Source organism: Staurois parvus, unplaced genomic scaffold, assembly GCF_062004578.1.
Source record: "Staurois parvus isolate SC_StPar_1 unplaced genomic scaffold, SC_StPar_1.0 ptg000195l, whole genome shotgun sequence".
NCBI lineage: Eukaryota > Metazoa > Chordata > Amphibia > Anura > Ranidae > Staurois > Staurois parvus.
The window spans coordinates 8189087-8204993 of NW_028317991.1; the positions used below are offsets into that span (position 1 = coordinate 8189087).

Consider the following 15907-nt stretch of genomic DNA (forward strand, 5'->3'; position numbering starts at 1 on the left):
CCAGAGTTTATCAAGACATTTTGCAGGAAAACGTACGACCATCTGTCCGCCAACTGAAGCTCCGCAGAGGATGGGTGATGCAACAGAACAATCACCCAAAGCATACAAGTAATTCAACAAAACAATGGCTGCAACAGCACAGAATACGCCTTCTGGAGTGGCCCAGTCAGAGTCCTGACCTCAACCCGATTGAAATGCTGTGGCATGACCTTAAGAGAGCGATTCACACCAGACATCCCAAGAATATTGCTACACTGAAACAGTTTTGTGAAGAGGATTGGTCCAAAATTACTCCAGATCGTTGTGCAGGTCTGATCTGCAACTACAGGAAACGTTTGGTTGAGGTTATTGCTGCCAAAGGAGGGTCAACCAGTTATTAAGTCCAACGGTTCACATACTTTTTCCTCCCTGCACTGTGAATGTTTACATGTTATGTGCAATTAAACCATGGCAACATCTAATGTTTGTGTAGTATTATGTTCAGCAGACTGTGTTCTTCTATTGTTGTGACTTAGATGACGTTCAGAGCACATTTTATGCCCAATTCATGCAAAACTCCACGTAATCCCAAGGGGTTCACATACTTTTTCTTGCAACTGTACATGGGGCCTTAAGATGCCGGTGTGGAGGACGGTTGGTGAAACAGGTTGCAGTGAGGACACTGCTGTCTCGTGGGACAGGTGAGTGGCTGGTTTTTAAAAGTCAGCAGCTACAGATTTTTTAGCTGTGGTCTTATTTTTTTTTCATCTTTGACTGGAGCTCCGCTTGAAGTCTCCAACAATACCCTTTGTGAAGCTCAAGGCACTGCTTTCTTAGGTTATGTTCCATGAGAATATCACGGCATTAGAGATCGACACAATGCCCAAATTTTGTAATGCTTCCTACTTTCCAGATGGAATCCCTAACAATATAACCTCAATTCTGTTAAAGGGATGAAGCTCTCCCTTACCTGATGCTGAGTGCGCCCCAATTTAAATACTTAACCACCCAGTGGATCCAGCATTCTCTTGCCGCGATCTGCTGCTCTACTGCCACTGCCTGGGTCCCACACCGCCACCTTCTTTTGTGACATCATCTCATCTGAGTGCAGGCAGCCACCTCCTGATGATGCACTGCCAGGCCTGCCACCTCCTCCATCCAGGAATGGAAGCCTTTTCCTCCTGGGAAATATGATGCACCTGCAGACTATTGCAACTGTGTTCAGTGCGTCAAGGGTACAGTGTGCAGGCTCTTGTGTTCAACCCCAGACCCAGCCCTCAACCCCAGACATGTATGGAGGTTCTGTTAGGGGACTACATGGAATGCATTCATACCTCCCAACTTTCTGAGATGGGAGAGAGGAACCCCTTTAGCACAAAGTGTGTAGGCAAAGGTCACACCTGCTGCCACGCCCTCAGTTATGTGGTCCATGAAGAATTAATTGGCTAAACGCAAAGGTGTGTTTTTTCACCACTGTGCCTCCTTTATACTGGCCTTTTAAAACAACATAAAAAGGTTTGCATGAAAGTTTTAGTTTAGTGTAACACTTTGGATAGTGATATATTGCATTTATTATAGGGGCCTAAACATCTGTCCAAAAAGAGGGACAACTGAGAAGAAAAGAGGGACAGAAGGATTAGCTTCCAAAAGAGGGACAGTTGAGAGGTACATTATATTGCCAAAAGTATTGTTCCTCCTGCCTTTACACTCACATGAACTTTAATGGCATCCCAGTCTTAGTCCGTAGGGTTCAATATTGAGTTGGCACACCCTTTGCAGCTATAACAGCTTCAACTCTTCTGGGAAGGCCGTCCACAAGGTTTAGGAGGGTGTCTATGGGAATGTTTGACCATTTTTCCAGAAGCGCATTTGTGAGGTCAGGCACTGATGTCAGACGAGAAGGTCTGGCTCACAGTCTCCACTCTAGTTCATCCCGAAGGTGTTCTGTCAGGTTGAGGTCAGGACTCTGCACAGGCCAGTCAAGTTCTTCCACCCCAAACTCGCTCATCCATGTCTTTATGGACCTTGCTTTGTGCACTGGTGCGCAGTCATGTTGGAAAAGGAAGGGGCCATCCCCAAATTGTTACCACAAAGTTGGGAGCATAATATTGTCTTGGTATGCTGACGCTTTAAGAGTTCCCTTCACTGGAATTAAGGGGCCAAACCAAACCCCTGAAAAACAACCCCACACCATAATCCCCCTCCACCAAACTTTACACTTGGCACAATTCAGTCAGGCAAGTACCGTTCTCCTGGCAACCGCCAAACTCAGACATGTCCATCAGATTGCCAGACAGAGAAGCGTGATTGGTCACTTCAGAGAACACGTCTCCACTGCTCTAGAGTCCAGTGGTGGCGTGCTTTACACCACTGCATCTGATGCTTTGCATTGCACTTGGTGATGTAAGGTTTGGATGCAGCTGCTCGGCCATGGAAACCCATTCCATGAAGCTCTCTACGCACTGTTGTTGTGCTAATCTGAAGGCCACCCGAAGTTTGGAGGTCTTTAGCTATTGACTCTGCAGACAGTTGGTGACTTCTGCGCACTGTGTGCTTCAGCATGCGCTGACCCGCTCTGTCATGTGAAGTGGCCTACCACTTGGTGGCTGAGTTGTTGTTGTTCCCAGCTGCTTCCACTTTGTTATAATCCCACTAACAGTTGACGGTGGAATATTTAGTAGCCAGGAAATGTCACGGATGGACTTATTGCACAGGTGGCAAACTATCACGGGACCACGCTTGAAGTCACTGAGCTCCTGAGAGCGACCCATTCTTTCACAAATATTTGTAGAAACAGTCTGCATGCCTAGGGGCTTGATTGTATACACCTGTGGCCCTGGAGGTGATTGGAACACCTGAATCACATGACTTGGAGGGCTGGCCCAATATTTTTGGCAATATAGTGTATATTACAATTGCTGTGACCTTTTGTGCCCTGCTGTTGGCGTGCTCTGCTCTCCCATCTGCTACCTCTGCCACAGATGGGACTTGTAGCATTTTCATCCACCAATCCCTATAAATAAATGACGGAGCTGTACAGGCAGCCTCATGTACAGCCACACTAAATTAAAAAAACAACAACATACAGCAAGAAGCATTAAATGATTCAGGTAGGGGGGAGGGGTGGGGGTTTATTTAGGGTGCTGGTATATGCAACCATGCTTTATGTGATACCTAAATATGGGTGTATCATGAAACATGGTCTAAAAAGTGGAAAAAGCTGAACTCACAGCAAACAACTAAATACACAGTTAAAGTGCTGCACATATAAGAGAGCTGTTTCACTTGCCTAATTTATTTTATTTACAGGTACTTTAAATAGCACCATCAATTTACGCAGCGCTTTACATGTAAATTGTACATTCCCAACAGTCCCTGCGCTCGAGGAGCTTACAATCTAAGGTCCCTAACTCACATTCATACATACACATACTAGGGACAATTTAGACAGGATCCAATTAACTTACCGGCATGTCTTTGGAGTGTGGGAGGAAACCAGAGTCCCTGCAGAAAACCTACACAGGCACAGGGAGAACATGCAAACTCAAGGCCGGTGGTGCCGTAGTTGGGATTTTAACTGATGACCCTAGTACTGCTAGGTAGAAGTGCTGACCGCTTAGCCACTGTGCTGCCCAAGAATTTATATTTTTGTCAATTCAGTCCTGAGATTTACACAGCTGTGCCTCACAGTACAGCCCTGTCTGGAAGAGCACAGATGATTTTTCTCTGCTACAGTTCCCTTACACGTACAGGTCTTGTTCCCTCCCCCCTGCCTGGGGTTGGACTGTGAAAGGAGAAACAGTAACCTGATGAGCTCATCTCTCTAATCAGCATTCTCGTAGGCAATGCAACAAAATCGACTGGCTCCTGCTGCTTTTCTGACTTCCAGTCTGAGCTCTGCTGTACAAGGACTGCAGTGGGCTGATAGTGGGTCAAATTCAAGTCATTACAATGCTTGGATTTAAAAAAATAATAATTTAATGATACATTGATGAATACAGAGCTGTAGTCATGTATATCTGCCTGGAATTTAGTTGTAAAGTGGACCTTTATCAAAAATCAAGGTACTGCTGTTCACACATCGGCTGCGGGAACAATCATACTAATTACCCCCCAGGATCTGTCCAGGTTTATCAGTCCAATACACACTTTGTACCAAGCAATGATGAAAGGGACATTAAACAATATTTTATGTCCTATTTAAGGCTCCTCATAGATGGGATCACTGGCCTCCCACTGGATAGGATTGCTGGCTTTCCCCTGGCTAGGCTACCTCATAGGTGGGATCACTGGATTCCTCATATCTAGGATCGATGGCCTTCTCATGAGTGGGATTGTTGGCTTCCTCATTGATGGGATTGCTGGTTTCCCCATGAGTGGGATCAATAGCTTTCCTATTGTTTGGATATCTGAATTCCTCATGCGTGATATCGCTGGCCTCCCCATGGATGGGAATGCTGACTTCCTCATGAGTGGGATTGCTGGCTTCCCCATTGATGGGAATACTGACTTCCTCATGGGTGGGGTAGCTGGATTCTCCGTGGATGGGAATGATGGCTTCCCCATGGATGTGACCAGTGGCTTTCTTTTAAGATGGATCATTGGATTCCCCATGGATGCGAATACTGAATTCCCCATGGTTGGGGATGCTGGCTTCCCTATGGGTGGGATAGCTGGATTCCCCATGGATGTGAATACTGACTTCCCCATGAGTAGGATAGCTGGCTTCCCATGGGTAGGATAGCTGGATTCCCCATGGATATGATCAGTGGCTTTCTCATAAGTGGGTTCACTGGATTCTTCATGGGTGGAATCACTGACTTCCTCGTGGGTGGGATCACTGACTTCCTCGTGGGTGGGATCACTGACTTCCTCGTGGGTGAGATCACTGACTTCCTCGTGGGTGAGATCACTGACTTCCTCGTGGGTGAGATCACTGACTTCCTCGTGGGTGAGATCACTGACTTCCTCGTGGGTGAGATCACTGACTTCCTCGTGGGTGAGATCACTGATTCCTCGTGGGTGAGATCACGGACTTCCTCGTGGGTGAGATCACTGGATTCCCCATGGATGGGAAAGCTGACTTCCACATGGGTGAGATCACTGGATTCCCCATGGATGGGAAAGCTGACTTCCACATGGGTGGGATAGCTGGCTTCCCCATGGATGCAAATTGTAACTTCCTCATGGGTGGAATGGATTTCACATAGGTGATATCGCTGGCCTCCCCATGGGTGGAATTGCTGGCTTCCTGATGAATATGATCATTGGCTTTCTCATAAGTGAGATCGCTGGATTCCCCATGGGTGTGATCGCTGGATTCCCCATGGATGGAAATGCCGACTTCCTCATGGGCGGGATCGCCGACTTCCTAATGGGCGGGTTCACTGATTTAAAATACTTCCAGGCAGTGTGAGCCAAGAGCAGGTCCTACCTTCCATCATGTGAAGGGGGCTCCATTACCCCACCCCCCCTAATGTCCTGTCCATTGTACATGTATGTATGTATACACACATAGTATAGATCCATGATTCACACAGAACACAGACCATGTGACAGGACACTTCTCTGCAGATAAGGAAGCGCTCTGTCTTGTTATAGAACCTCCACACCCAATCAGCGCTGTCATCACCAACACATGCCGACCTGTCACCTCTGTCAGACGAGAAAGGACAATTCGCACCGGGCCCGCTCTCACCTCATCCAGCCGGTCCGTCCGCCTCCACCTCATATGAGCGGGAATTACAAACAGCGAGGTGTGGGGCGGGGCTTCCTCAAGACGACCAATCGCGGCTCGCAGTCCCACCACTGGCGCGTGACTGCAGAATCGGATGAAGCTGGCGGTGGGGAGAGGAGAAGGGGGTCCCATGCGGAGCTGAACAGTCCTGATTGGTGGGGACGTGTCATCTCTGGAAGTATATGGGAGATTGCGAATTTAATGCAGGAGAGAAAAAAAGGAAGTATTAGAAACGTTCTTCCCGGCGTCCATCTCTGAGCACCGGTGTCCGCCTCCTACACTCGGTCCCCATCTGTGAGCGCCGGTGTCCGCCTCCTACATCCGGTCCCCAACTCTCAGCACCGGTGTCCGCCTCCTACACCCGGTCCCCAACTCTCAGCACCGGTGTCCGCCTCCTACACCCGGTCCCCATCTGTCAGCACCGGTGTCCGCTTCCTACACCCGGTCCCCATCTGTCAGCACCGGTGTCCGCTTCCCACACCCGGTCCCCATCTGTCAGCACCGGTGTCCGCTTCCCACACCCGGTCCCCATCTGTCAGCGCCGGTGTCCGCCTCCTGCACCCGGTCCCCATCTGTCAGCGCCGGTGTCCGCCTCCTACACCCGGTCCCCATTTGTCAGCACCGGTGTCCGCCTCCTACACCCGGTCCCCAACTGTCAGCGCCGGTGTCCGCCTCCTACACCCGGTCCCCTTCTCTCAGCGCCGGTGTCAGCCTCCTACACCCGGTCCCCTTCTCTCAGCGCCGGTGTCCGCCTCCTACACCCGGTCCCCTTCTCTCAGCGCCGGTGTCCGCCTCCTACAACCGGTCCCCTTCTCTCAGCACCGGTGTCCGCCTCCTACACCCGGTCCCCTTCTCTCAGCACCGGTGTCCGCCTCCTACACCCGGTCCCCTTCTCTCAGCACCGGTGTCCGCCTCCTACAACCGGTCCCCTTCTCTCAGCACCGGTGTCCGCCACCTACACCCGGTCCCCTTCTCTCAGCACCGGTGTCCGCCTCCTACAACCGGTCCCCTTCTCTCAGCACCGGTGTCCGCCACCTACACCCGGTCCCCTTCTCTCAGCACCGGTGTCCGCCACCTACACCCGGTCCCCTTCTCTCAGCACCGGTGTCCGCCTCCTACACCCGGTCCCCAATTCTCAGCACCGGTGTCTGCCTCCTACACCCGGTCCCCATCTGTCAGCACCGGTGTCCGCCTCCTACAACCGGTCCCCTTCTCTCAGCACCGGTGTCCGCCACCTACACCCGGTCCCCTTCTCTCAGCACCGGTGTCCGCCTCCTACAACCGGTCCCCTTCTCTCAGCACCGGTGTCCGCCACCTACACCCGGTCTCCTTCTCTCAGCACCGGTGTCCGCCACCTACACCCGGTCCCCTTCTCTCAGCACCGGTGTCCGCCTCCTACACCCGGTCCCCAATTCTCAGCACCGGTGTCTGCCTCCTACACCCGGTCCCCAATTCTCAGCACCGGTGTCCGCCTCCTACACCCGGTCCCCAATTCTCAGCACCGGTGTCCGCCTCCTACACCCGGTCCCCATCTGTCTGCACCGGTGTCCGCCTCCTACACCCGGTCCCCATGTCTCAGCTCCGGTGTCCGCTTCCTATACCCGGTTCCCAACTCTCAGCACCGGTGTCCGCCTCCTACACCCGGTCCCCATGTCTCAGCACCGGTGTCCGCCTCCTACACCCGGTCCCCATGTCTCAGCACCGGTGTCCGCCTCCTACACCCGGTCCCCAACTCTCAGCTCCGGTGTCCACCTCCTACACCCGGTCTCCATGTCTCACCACCGGTGTCCATCACCTATCCCCTGTCCATCTCAGTGCACATCACCGAGTCCCATTGTCCATCTCCTCTGCCTATTGTTCATCTCTTGTCCCCAGTACTTATCACCTACCCCCAGTTTCCATCCCTTGCCCCCAGTGGTCCTCTCCTTTCCCTCACAGTCAGTGTCCTATCCTGGGTGTTCCCCACTTACCCAGTGTCTTATATCTCCAGCGTCCATCTCCTACCCTTCTGTCCATCAGCTATAGTAAGTGTTCATCTGCCCCTAATATCATCTTACCTCCAGTATCTGTCTCTTATTAAGTGTTCTTGCATGGCAGACCACTTACTGTTCTCTCACATATATATTCTTATTATACCCAAATTTACCACCCTAACTCCTCCCACAGTTTTTACACTACATAGACAGTTATATACGGAAACGTGCGGATTGTTCCCGATTGGTGTGCTTTTACTTTGTGGAACGTTTCGCCGATTGGTTCACGAAATATCGGTGTTTTTATGGTGAAATTGGTCCCATAGGAATGAATGGCGGAATGTTCAAAACTAGACTGGGAGCTGACAAAAGCTAGAGTGTGAGCTGAAAAATCAGGACATGATTTCTAAACTGCCATCACTCCCTCATTTTCAAGCCCACCTACACAAATCGTATATCAAAATGTTCAGCTATCCCTGCTGCCACTAAAAATGTCCACAGCTAAGCCATAGTCCTGATAGTTTTCACAATATGACCATTTGTTTGCAACTCACGCTGCCCATTGACATTCATTGAAACTCCACTCTAGCCACCTCAAATTTGAAGGGCAATTTCTAAACTGCGACTGTGCCTCCATTTTTAATATTTCAGACCTTTCCAGTTACTCAAGCCACTCCACCCAGTTACTCCGCCCACTCCAGTTGTAGACTACTGGTGGAGGCAAGAACACATCACACAATTTCCACAGAAATTGTAACTTTTCTAATTATTATTATTATACAGGATTTATATAGCACCATCAGTTCTGCATTTTACAAAATGAAGGCAGACATTACAGTTACAATACAATTTGGTACAAGAGGAAACAGAGGGCCCGGCTCGTTAGAGCTTACAATCTAGGAGGAAGGGTTGAGTGATACAAAAGATAATAGCTGTGGGGGATGGGCTGATGGAGGAAATAAAAGGCAGTTTACTTGTTAGAAGCAGGATAGGCTTCTTTTAAAGAGAGAGGTTTTCAGGGATCGGCAAAAGGTGGATAGATTAGGAGATAGCCGGACAGATTGGGGTAGGAAGTTCCATAGGATGGGAGAAGCTCATGAAAAGTCCTGGAGGTGAGCATGGGAGGAGGTGACACAGGAACTAGCGAGCAGAAGGTCTTGGGAGGATCAAAGAGAGCAGTTTGGTTGGTATTTTGAGACCAGGTTGGTGATGTAGCTGGGGGCAGAGTTGTGGATGGCTTTGTAAGTTGTTAGTATTTTTAATTTTATTCGTTGAGCGAGTGGAAGCCAGTGGAGGGACTGACAGGGAGAGGTAGCAGACACTGAACAGTTGGTAAGGTGGATGAGCCTGGCAGCAGCATTCATGATGGACTGGATGAGGGGACAGCCTATGTAAAGGTAAGCCAAAGAGGAGGGAGTTGCTGTATAGAGAAAAACGAGGGATTGAATTAGGAGCTTTGTTGTATCATTGGTTAAAAAGGGGCGTATTCTGGAGATGTTGCGGAGGCTGAGGTGGCATGATTTGGACAGGGATTGGATGTGGGCCTGAAAGGATAGTTCAGAATCTGGGGTTACCCCTAGCACCCTGGCATGGGGGGATGAGTTGATTGTGGTGCTATTGATCCTGACTGAGAAATCAGGAGAAGGGGCACGTGGGGGAGGAAATATGAGCTCAATTTTGGATAGATTGAGTTTTAGGAAGTGGTGTGACATCCAGTCTGATATGTCTGTTAGTGTAAGGGAATTCCTGTGAAACGGCTGGTGAATAGACGTGCCCATGTGCACAGAAATGCACGATCACGCACGATAAAGATTGGCGCCAGACGGACTATTTAAAAGGTGCCTTTGCCTGTGCTGAGTGCTGACTGGTCTTCAGCTCCCCCGTGTCCTGCTTGTTCCTGTGTGATTCCCTTGTTGCTGACCCGGCTTGTTCCTGTACTGACTCTGATTGCTCTCCTGATTGATACTGGTTCCTGACTTCGGCTCTGCTCCTGATTCTGTACCTTGCTGTCCACCTGTTGATGACCCTGGCTATTCCTATGACACTGCTCCTGTCTCTTCCTCTCGCTTCCTGCCTTGCTCTGGTGCACACCTGGTGATCTACAAAACCAGCTCTGCATGTTACCACTGTGCCTGAATCAGAGGATCATCAGTCTTCCAAGGTCATCATCTACAAGAGCTGCAAACAACAACTACTGGCGCTCTTGTTCCCCTGGGTCCTAGACTCCCTCTGTTCCAGCTCCAGTGGGGTCAGGGCTAGTGACACAAGTGACGACCTCGTCATTTCAGTCTCCCATCAGGTACGTGACAGTTAGTAAATTGGTTATACGCAAGGAAACTGATGGGGTGAGCTGAGGAGTAGAGGGATAGATTTGTGTGTCATCAGCATAGAAATGGTATTAGAAACCATAGGAAGCTATCAGCTAACCCAAGGAAGAGGTGTAGATCAAGAATAGGAGAGGTCCAAGGACAGAACCTTAGGGGTCCCCGACAGTAAGAGGAGTAGGAGAGGAGGAAGTAGAGTTGTAAGTGACACTGAAGGTGCGGTGAGATAGGTAAGATTTGAACCAATAGAGAGTACAGTCACAGAGACCAAGTAAATAAGAGTTTTTTGAGGAGGAAGGGGTGGTCAACTGTGTCAAAGGCAGCGGAGAGGTTCAAGAGTAAGAGTACGGATTAGTGATCATTGATTTTAGCGGTTAGTAAGTCATTTGTGAATTTTAGGAGAGCAGTTTCTGTGGAGTGTTGTGAGCACAATCCAGACTGAAGGGGATCAAGAAGATTATTCTCAATTAGGTGGCAGCTCAGCTAGTTGTAGACTAAACGTTCAAGGAGTTTGGAGGCAAAAGGAAGTAAAGAGATGGGTCTTAGGTTGCTTAGATTGGCGGGGTCCAGTGAGGCCTTTTTAATTATGGGGGTGACTAGCGCATGTTTTAGAGAGTTGGGGAAGATGCCAGTAGAAAAGGAGAGATTGAAGATGTTAGTTAAAGAATGAAGGATAGAGCCAGAGGGTGACCGTATTATTTGCGAGAGAACAGGTAGTTAGGTGGGCTTTAGAAAAAAGTTTACCAACCTCCTCTATAGTAGCTGGGTTAAACAAGCGAATTATAGATTGTGCAGGTGAACAAGAAGTGTAGGGTGAGGAAGATATCAGTACAGTGGAGATCTCGTCATGGATTATATCACTTTTTGAAGTGATTAGCGATCTGGGCAGTGAGTGAGGAGGGTGGAGGTGAAGAAGGATAAGGTAGAGAGTTAAAAGGTAGAAAAGAGTGGACAGGGATTGCGTGAGTGGGTGTTAATGAGAGTGATAAAATAGGTCTGTTTGGCAGTGTGGAGACAGGAGTTGTATTTTTGAAGGGCAGATTTATTTTGGTTGAAGCCTTGCTGGGTCTTAGTCTTACATCACAAATGCTCAAGAGCACGGCTATGTTTTTTCAGGCATCTGGTATTGTCTGTTTGCCAGGGCATAATTTTATGTATAGTGAGGGGGCCAATGTGTCCAAGGTAGATGACAGTGAACTGTTGTAGACAGAAGTGGCCAGGTTGGGGCAGGACAGGGCTGAGATTTTGTCATAGAGACAATCTGTTGCTGAAAAAAAAATAGAAGGGTTAAGATAGTGAAGGTTCTTATGGGTAACTGTTCGGTAGTTGGAAACCAAGGAGAGAGTGAAGCTAATAAGGGAGAGATTAGAAAGAGGAAAAGGAAAGTTGGTGAGGTTACAAGGAGTACATAGGTAGGAAAACACAAGGTCGAGGCAGTTACCATTAGAGTGAGTAGAAGCATGTATCCATTGTTTTAGGCAAAAAGAAGTGGTTAGGCTCATAAGTTTAGAAGTAGCAGGAGTTTTAAGATTAACAGGGATGTTGAAGTCACCGAGAATGATTGTGGGAATTTCAGAAAAGAGAAAGTAAGGCAGCCAGGCAGAGAAGTCATCAAGGAAGCTTGATACTGGTACAGGAGGCCGATAGATCTCAATTCTTAAAGAAACTGGAGAGAATAGATGAATACAGTGAACTTCAAATGAGGAGAGGGAGGTGAATGAAGGTCCTAAAAAGTGCTTTGAGGGGAAAGGAGTATTCCAAATCCACCAGGCCTGGGAGAGTGAGTCCAGAGGAGACCACCATGGGAGAAGGCAGCAGGATATGGCAAGTCAGGTTTCTGTATTTGTAAGTAGGTTAAAAGGAGTTTAAGATAAAAGTCATGGACAGAGGTGAGCTTGTTACAGACAGAGTGGGCATTCCAAAGGGCACAGGAAAAGGGGAGGCTAGTTCTAGGAAGAAGAGGAATAGTAACCAGATTGTGTGGATTCCTGCCACTGTTCGAGGATAGGGGGTGCCGGGTGTGTCCTGTTGTCATCAACATCCTTCTACATCCAGTGTCCATCCCTTAGCGTCAATGTCCTCCAACCTTCAATGTCCATCTCCTAGGCCTAGTGTAAATCTCCCATCCCCAGTGTCTGTCTCCAACTCCTAGTAGTGTTCATCATCTCTTCCCAATCTCCTACCCCATATGTTCATCTCCTATCCATAGTGTCCATGCCCTCACCCCAAAGTGCATCACTTACCCCCCAATGTACATTTTCTACCCCTTTGCTCCTCACCTACTCCCAGTGTCCATCTCCTACCCATAGAGTCCATGTCCTACCCTCAAAGTCCATCACCTCCCTGTGTGCATCTCCTACTCCTAGTGTGTCTACCTCCCCAATGTCTATCTCTTATCTCCATTGTCCATCTACTCCCAATGTCCATCTCCCACCCCTAGTGTGCATTTCCTTCCCATTGCCCATCTCTTACCCTGTGTGTCTATCACCCATGCAGAGTGTTCATCTCTTGCCTCCGATTTAATGTTACCCTTAATGCCTGTCTCCTACCAACAATGCCCTTCTACCGCAATGTCCTTTTACCCCCAATGTCCATCTTCTACCCCCAATCTCCTGTTAACATCAGTGTCCTTTTACAGCCAATGTCATTCTCCTATCCCCAGTGTCAGATCCCTAGCCTGGTATCCTCCTACCCCCAATGTCTATTAGCTACCTCCATCACCTTCCCTCAGTGTCCATCTGCTACCTCTAGTGTTCATCATCTGCCCCCAGTAGCCATCGCCTACCCCCAAAGTCAATCTTCTACCCTCATTGCCCATCTCTTACCCCAGTGTTCATCATCTGCCTTTAATGCCTTTATCCTACCCTCAATGTCCATATGCTACATTCAGTGCCCATCACCTACCCCAAATGTCTCTCTTACTTCCAGTTGCCATCTCCCACCCATAGTATGCATCTCTTCCCCCTTGTGTCCATCATCTGTGATGAGTGTTCATCTTCTACTCCTAATGTCTTCTTACACCTAATGTCTGTCTCCTACCAATAATGTCTGCCTCCTACCCTAATGTCCTGTTATCCTCAATATCCATCTTCTACCCCCCAAAATTCTGTTGCCCCCATAGTCCATTTCCAACCCCCATTGTCCTGTTATCAACAATGTCCTTCTACATTCAATGTCCATCTCTTATACCAAATGTAATACCCCTAGTCCCAATTAACATCCCCTATCCCCAATGTCCTACCACCACTAATCTCCATCTCCTATCCCCAGTGTCTATCTTCAACATCCAGTGGCCTTTTCCTGCCCTCAATGTCTATCTCGTACTTCCAATGTTCATCTCCTTTCCCTAATGTTCTTATTATACTGTATCTAGAAAAACATGCCTCAGATGTACAGTAGAGGGGTAAAGCTTTTCTCAACCTTTCTACTCGGAGGATCCCTTGAAATATCTTTTGGGAATTAGGTAAGCCCTGCTACAGTTCATGCCACATTGGCATGATCAGTGAGTTGTAGTACGTTTTAAATAAAATAATAATGTGTACATATTTTATCTGCACACACCTGGATAATTAAAGTGATTATTCACAGTTTATTGTGTGAAGATTTTCAACTCCTTCAGTAAATCAGCCTTATTTTATATGCTGCATCTTACCATTCACATTTGCTGCATCTTCATTGGCATCACCAGCACCTTAGGCATCACTTTCTGTTACTTTATCAGTATCAATAGGTCTGATAGCCATAAATACATAAAAAGTGAGCGCTCTCAAATCAGCAGCCAATGCACTAAAGGTGATCACAGCAAACCTTATGAAGTACCAAATAAAGTGCAGTGCTAGATAAATGGATAATGAAGGTATAAACGACTAAAAAAATGTCCTCAAAAAATAGAAGCACAAATGAACAGTTCATAAAAATTAAGGATAATCCACTTGTTATAGTAGGATACCAGGACAAGTTTGTAGCAGGAACAAATTATAAAAGTGCGCACTCACCGGACGCGCATGGATAATGCGCATGTAATCAATATCCACCAGGGTCACTTATATAGGCGGAGTAGGTGAGCTTCCATGTAAGGATAGATAATCTTGTCTTGGTGGTGTGTGGTAGAACTGCTAGGTCCAGAGGTCCCCTTAAGGTTGGACGGGTGCACAGCCTGGGTACAGGGCTCCCTCCCTCTGGTGGTAGTGGATTGCAATAGGGTATCCTGGAAATTAGTTAGCTCCAATAGGAGCCAAAGAACAGGTGCCCATAGTGTAGTATTTTGATGATTTTATTCAGAATATAAGTGAGTAAAACAGGGTAGTATAGCACTCAAAAAACACAGTGGTAAAGAGTAGTACTGACCCCTTAGGATGGCCGCCGGGCCTCTTCGTGGCTCCAGGCGGCTGTGACGTCACGCCTACAAGGGTCAGGGGCTCGAGTTCCTCCATCTGGGGATTATGAGAGGGTGAGGAGGTTGGCTGCACTGTGAGGAGCAGTTGCAGTACATCCGGCCGCCACTCGTCCTCGGGGTCGCGGCTGTAATTGAGGCCGGGGATTGCGGCCTATGTAGGAACCGCTGCAGTGGGGAGGGTCGTGGATCATGTGGCAGCGGGGAAGGGGGCATCCAGCACCTGATCTTCCCCATTATCACTGCGGAATGTGCTGGGCCGGGTGCCGGGCTCATGTGACTCACCCAGGGACGCCTGGAGGGCAGCATTGCGCCGTGGGTGAGTTTCTAATGCCGGGGGATGAGCGGAGCTTCAGTGGGTGTGGCCGTCATCGTCCCTGGCCGCGCATGCCTCCTTTTTGGTTTTTAAAAGCCCCAAACGTGAATTAAAGCAAATTTAAATACGGTCCTTGGACAAGTAGAATGGGGCCCCGATTTAGTCCCTGTACAAGTAAATTTGGGCCCCCGATTTAGTCCCTGGACAAGTAGATTGGGGCCCCGATTTAGTCCCTGGACAATTAGATTGAGGTCCCGATTTAGTCCCTGGACAAGTCGATTGGGGTCCCCATTTAGTCCCTGGATGAGTAGAATTGGGCCCCGATTTAGTCCCTGGACGAGTAGATTGGGGTCCCGATTTAGTCCCTGGACGATAGATTGGGGCCCCGATTTAGTCACTGGACAAGTAGATTGGGGCCCCGGTTTAGTCCCTGGACAAGTAGATTGGGGCCCCGATTTAGTCCCTGGAGAAGTGTTTTTTTTCTCAAATGTCCACCCCCCTGAGTATCCCAGGAGTTCCATGGACTTGATGCTAGACTCTGATTACAAAGTCCTCCTTTCATGTTGTTGAGCCGTGGATTTCCATGAAAGTTGTTTGTGATGATCTTCCCAGGTGACACCAATGTCCTCGTTCTCCCAGCATAGCGGTCCCATTTCTGCTGCCCAGTCATTTCCAGCCCAGTGCTGATCTCAGGCTAGAAAGTTCCTCTTTTTATTGGTGGCCGTGGCGGGAGCCCAGGGACCTTCCCGTAATGTACGGTGGGGGGGGCGGAGGGGTTTGCCAGAGTCTAAATGCTGAACGAACTTAAAAGATCGATGTGCTTCCTGTGGATAATGCACTCCAAGCACATAATGAAGCGGAGATGGAGGAGCACGCCGGGCAATGTGCCCCTTCTATTGACGTCCACCGCCATTAGGGGTAGGGGGGAGGGGGGCCATCCTGCTATGGACAGTCCCAAGTGAGGACCATGACGAGGTGAGCAGAGTGAATTTCAATTTACATATTTTAACTCTTTCTCGGCCAGTTGCTGGTTTATGAGATGAAAGGAACCCGGATCAAAATGTTCAAAAAAGTGCCACCATCAACGCTCCCTTAACCACCTCCTGTCCGGCCATTGTATATAATCGGCCAGACGGTGGCAGTCCAGGGGCGGGTGATCGTTTATAAACAGCCTCCCCGCCCCCT

At 48.8% G+C, this 15907-nt stretch overlaps 1 protein-coding gene across 1 annotated transcript in view; it reads right to left on the reverse strand.

The window, feature by feature from the left end:
- LOC149461685 (uncharacterized) overlaps positions 1-5907 on the reverse strand; it is a 41479-nt gene extending 35572 nt beyond the window's left edge. Inside the window, exon 1 of the mRNA XM_089677925.1 lies at positions 5678-5907. The gene's annotated coding sequence lies outside the window, so the exon portion shown is untranslated. The remainder of the gene's footprint in view (positions 1-5677) is intronic.
- Positions 5908-15907: the final 10000 nt, after the last annotated feature.